This window comes from Crocuta crocuta, unplaced genomic scaffold (genome assembly GCF_008692635.1).
Source record: "Crocuta crocuta isolate KB4526 unplaced genomic scaffold, BGI_CrCroc_1.0 scaffold44, whole genome shotgun sequence".
In the NCBI taxonomy this organism is placed as follows: Eukaryota; Metazoa; Chordata; class Mammalia; order Carnivora; family Hyaenidae; genus Crocuta; species Crocuta crocuta.
The window spans coordinates 5,324,889-5,330,739 of NW_027530179.1; positions in this window are offsets into that span (position 1 = coordinate 5,324,889).

The following is a 5,851-nucleotide window of genomic DNA, read 5'->3' on the forward strand; positions in this document are numbered from 1 at the left end:
AAGCTATGAAAATATCTGGGTAAGAGCATTCCAGGCAGAGGAAACAGCTAGTGCAAAGGTCCCGAGGGAGGGGGCGTGCTTGATGTGTTCAAGAATCAACACAGAGGCCAGTTTAGCTGGAGCAGAGTAAAAGAAGAATATAGGGGATAAATCCAGATGGGATCCACTGGAAGGTTTTGAGCAGAGATGTGGCATAATCTAACTTCCATCTTTTAAATAAACTTTATGTTCAAATACATTTAGATTTAAAATAAAGCTGCAAAGATAATAAAGACAGTTACCATATACTATTTACCCAGATTCTCCTAGTGTTAACATTAGACACAAATTGCTATGGTACATTTGTCAAACTGGAAAAGCCAACAGTGGAACCTTAGTGTAGACTAAACTCCAAATTTTACTCAGACTTCACCAGTATTTCCACTGATGATACTTTTCTGTTTCAGAATGTGATTTAGGATACCACATTGCATTTTGCTGGCTTCTTCTTTTATCAGGATCACCCCGGCTACTACACAATAATAAAAGACTCATTAAGGAGCTGTTCGTGTAGTCCAGGCAAGAGATGATGGGGCTTGGACCAGATGTCAGACGTCAGATTGTGAAAAGTGGTCAAAATCTGGATGAACTTGAAGGCAGAGCTAACAGGATTTGCAGGATGTGGGATGTGAGAGAAAAACAAGAGTCAAGTATTATGCCAAGGGTTTTGGTCTAAAACACGGAATAGATGGAACAGACTAACATAGGAAGCCTGTTTGAGGCTGCAAATCAAGAGTTTGTATTTGAACATGCCTGTTGGATAATGCAAGTGGAGGTGTCAAGTAGGCAGTCAGATACATGAGTCTGGATTTCAAGGAGAAATCCTGGCTGGAAGTAGGAACTTGGGAAATAGGAACTTAGCTTATAGCTAGCACTTAATTAAGACTCCGTTAGGCTGGATGTCATCATGATGGGGTGAGTGAAGATAGAAAAGAGTGAGTGAAGTTCTGAGGGTTGAGCCCTGGGGATGCAGAAGAAATTGGAAAGATGGGGAAAAAGCAAAGAAGACTGGGGGAGAGGGCACGGCCATTGAGGTAGGTGCAAAAGCCAATGAGAAGGATCCTAGAAGCCCAGGGACAACTATGTCAGACGCAGCTTACAGAGCCACTGAAACGAAGCCTGAGAAGTCATCATTGGATTTGATAATGGTGAGGGCATTGGTGACCTTGACAAGAGTAATTCTGGTGGAGTGGTAGGATGAGAGGGTTCAAGAGAAATTGAGAGAAGAAGAGGTAAAGACAAGAAGCAAAGAAATTTTTTTTTAAGTTTATTTATTTTGAGAGAGAGAGAGAGCGAGCCCACGCAGGGGAGAGGCAGAGAGAAGGAGAGACAGAATCCCAAGCAGTTTCCACACCATCAGTGCAGAACCAAATGTGAGGCTCGGACCCACAAACTGTGAGATCATGACCTGAGCTGAGGTCAACAGTCAGATGCCCAACCGACTACGCCACCCAGGCACCCCAGACAAATATTTTTGAAGAGTTTTCAGTAAAGGGGAGCAGAAAAATGTTGCTGGAAGAGAACATGGGATTGAAGGAGGACATTTATTTATTTTAAGATGGGACAGAGGTTGACGGAAACGATCCCATAGCAAACTGCTGATGCAGAAGAGATAGGGAGAACTGGGGAGCCTTGTAGTTACACAGGAGAAGGATGAGAACTAGTGCCCGGGTGGAGGGGTTCACCTCGTCGGTAAGTACGCAGGCAGCGCATCTATGGTAACAGGAGGGATGGGAGTTTATGGAAACAGCTGCATGTAGGCGGTAGAAGCATGTAGAAATTCTCTTCAGATTGCTTCTATTTTCTCCATGAAGTTGGAAGCAAGACCACCAGCAGAGTGAGGAGAAAGGAAGAATGGTTGGAGGTTGGAGGAGAGAGGAGAAGGTAAAAACAGCTTTCGGGGAAGATGGGAGAGTGCACAGAACGGAGGAAATGCGGGAGCATTGGTGGTTAACACAAAGGATCTTCAAGGGGCATGAATTTAAGTGAGACCAGTCAGCCTGGTTTTCCAGCACGGTCCTTTGTTCCTTGGGCTACTTGGGTACAGGCTGGAGAAGCCACAGGGGTGGGGTTTTGCTGGATGAATGTGAAGGGAGACAGGAACCAGGAAGTTGGTGTGTGCAAGGAATTGGTGATAGTGATAGATCGCAGAATCAGAGCAGGGTAAGGAGGGAGAGCTGAACGTGATGAGCAACAAAAAGGAGATAGTACCAGTGAATAAGAGACAAAGCCAACTTATCCACAGGAGACACAATGCCTGAGGTCCAGGTTACTTTTAGGGGTCTACAAAATGTTTTAATTTTATTTTAAAATTAGAAGAAAAGATGAATATAATAACAATGAGTACACAATAATGAATCCAGCCAGGATTGTGTTCATCTTTATACCAGTGCAATCATAAAATATAATTTTTATTTTTATTTTTATTATTTTTTAAATATTTTATTTATTTTTGGGAGAGAGAGAGAGACAGCATGAGCAGGGGAGNCGCTCAACCGACTGAGCCACCCAGGCACCCCTTAAAATATAATTTTTAATACCCTTTTGCAGAGGGACCCACGAGGATGAAGTGCCCAGAACCCATTACAAAAATTGTAATGTGGCCCTTATGAGTGATCCCAGTGGATCCAATTCAATACTGGTGGAATGCATTTGTAATGGCAAAAAAGTAAACATAATCTAAATATCTAGAATTGTTTGAGTCCTGGTACTAAAGGTCAGGAGCTGAAAACAGAAGAGTTGATAATAAGAAAGCATGGTACAGGGTGCCAGATTGGGTCAGTCAGTAGAGTGTGTGACTCTAAATTTCAAGATCATGATTTTAAGTCTCATGTTGGGCATGGAGACTACTTAAAAAAATAATAATAATATATTAATTTTAAAATAAAGAAAGTATTATACTTAAAACTGAGATTATAAAGTATGTGAAGCTACTGATAGTATAAAGGTTTTGATGACCATCCTTCCCATTGGTGGAGAAGAAATCAAGGAAATGGAAGCCATTTTTATCAGTTATCTATTGCCATATTAATGAGCTACTCCTAAATACAGTGGCTTAAAACAACCACCATTGGGGCACCTGGGTGGCTCAGTTGGTTAGGCGGCCAACTCTTGATTTTGCCTCAGGTCACGATCTCATGGTTTATGAGTTCGAGCCCCACCTGGGGTTCTGTGCTCGCAGTGTGGGGGCTGCTTTGGATCCTCTGTCTTCCCCATCTCTGCCCCTCCCCCACTTGTGCTCTTCTCTCTCTCTCTCAATAATAAATAAGTGTTAAAACAACCACCACTACCACCACCATTTATCTGCTCAGAGTTTGGTAATATGGGCTCAGCGCAGTAGTTCTTTTGTTGATCTTGCCTGGGCTCATTCATGTGGCGGCTGTCATCTGGATGCTTGACTGGAGATGGGTAATATGACCTCATATGTCTGGTGGTTGTTGGCCAGGGCACCTCAAGTCTCCAGGGAGCTTCTCAAGTTCCAGTAGGTCAGACTGGACTTCTTTACATCATGTGGAAGTTTCTAAGAGGGCAAAGAGGCAAACTGCAAGGTCTCTTGAGGCCCAGACTCTGGGGACTCACACAATGTCATTTCATTAGTCGAGGCAAGTCAGAAGACCAGCCCAGATTCAAGGGGTTAAAGAAACAGACTCCACTTCTTGCTGGGAGGAGCAGCAAAATCACTGCAAAGGGTCATGTGGGACAGGAGGAAGTGGAGTGGCCATCTTTGCAAACAAACTTATCACACTTGTTGGAAGAATTGTCTGTGTGATACTGAGCCATCAAGAATCACCAAGAATTTGATGCCAGTGGGAGTAAAGAGAGTGGCGACAAGCCAGGTGCTAAAATCTTCAAAGCGTGAGGGAGTAAGCGAGTTATGTAATCTGATGCCATCAACTTCAAATATCTGTATTGTCTCATTGGTGAATGTCAATGAATTTCATTAATGAAAAGGAACTGTTCATTTTTCACAACCTCTTTGACTCACTCATCCATTTAGACTCCATCTTAAGAAAGGAACTTAACCTTGGAAAAAACTGTATGCGTGAAAATTTGTGGTGCTACTATTTATCTGGGAGCCATATTCCCAGGGTGACATTGATGCCTGGCAGTAGTAGTAGCACATAGATGCTCAGTAAACATTTGTGGAATGAATTCATAATGGCAAAAAATGTGTAACCTAAATATTCAATAATGAGGGCTAGATTAAATAAAAATTGCGGTATATCTATTTAATGGAATACCATGCAGCCATAAAAAATTATACCTTTGAAGCTATCAATATATGACATGCAGTTTAATAAAAAGCAGGATACAATATTGTAGGTACTATATAAAAACATCTGGACAGGAAAAGTGTTCAAAACAACAGTGGCCAGGAGGATAATGGATGATTTTTCTCTTGTTGACTTTATTCTAAAAGTTTTTTAAACATTATTGCATTTCTTTTATAATAATAAAAAAAGTACGTTTTCATTGTGGAAAAGGGGAAATGCTTCAAAGCATCAATAAGAAAAAATAATCTCTCATTCCATCATTCAGAAAAAAAAAATCACTGCCAACAATGAGATAGGTTCTGCTTTGTTCTTGCCCCCCTCCCCCCAGCACACACACTTAACATATTCTTAGCTCTCTGGACATCTTTGGACTCCAAAATGTGATTTTTTTAGTAGTCACATAGTGTTTACATACCATAATCTATTTGGCCTACAGTGTAGGTCGTTTGCAATTTTTCACGGAAACAACAACAGCAACAACACTTAAATGAATAATTAGAGCCATGGCATTACTCAAATTCAGAAAGCTCCTCAGAAAAGAGATGATCAGAGTTTCGGGGAAGTTGCCTAGAGAGATGGTGTGGGTGTGGCTGTTACGTCCAATGGAGGCTGCAAGAAAAATTCGTCCCGGGGGGGCTCCACCCTTGTGTTGGGGGTGTCTGTAGGCAGCTGCTCTACTCGGGCTAGGGACTCCTCCTTCCAGTGTTTTGAAATTAAAGATGGTGAAATCTTGAGCTGAAGCACTAGACGATGGGCCACAGCGTCCTTGCCCTCTGCCCTCTTGCCCTTCAAGAACAGGAAATTGTTTCCTTGCACAGGTGTCTCTGCGCCATCAGCCTGGAGTGGTCCTTCCCCCACCCCCAGATTAACTGTCTCAGTGTGAGCTCCGGATTGGGCAGTTGACAATTAGCCTGAGTTCAAGAATGGATATGACCCGAGTACAGAAGTGGGAACTTGCGGGGGGCACATCTACAGAAGTCAGGGGCGTTCCCAGTCCCAGTAGTGGTCGTAGAAAGGAATGGAGTGGAAAAGACAGACTTGACGGAGGGAGGGATGGAGTGGGGGCGCCGTGCGTCAGGCTGATCCTTAGATTAGCAAGGGTCAATCCTGGAAGGCTGTGGATGGCAATGAAGGAAAGCGGAGGGCGTGGAGGAGGAGTAGAGCAGACCGACGAAGCAGGTGATTGATGTAGGATTTACAAACGGAGGAGGCGTGGGCTGGTGACAGGAGGAGGGCCTGGAGCCGCAAGGGTGCCCTGAGCGTACATGGGATATAAAAGAGAAGGGTGATGGGAAGCTGACTGGCGAGAGCAGAGGTGGGGCACTGGGTGAGGGGCGCGGGTCAGGATAGCGGGGATGCAAGATGGGAGAATAACGGCTGTGCACATTTGGCCGGCACTTGGCAGTCTGCTTCCATCTAGATCCCTCTAATTTCCTCCTTTCGTTGAAGAAAGCGAGGTTCGGAGAGGTTAGGTGGCAGCGGTGGGTGGAGGCCCCGGAGGGCGCGGGGGCGCCGGGGAGCCGGGGAGGGCGGGGGCG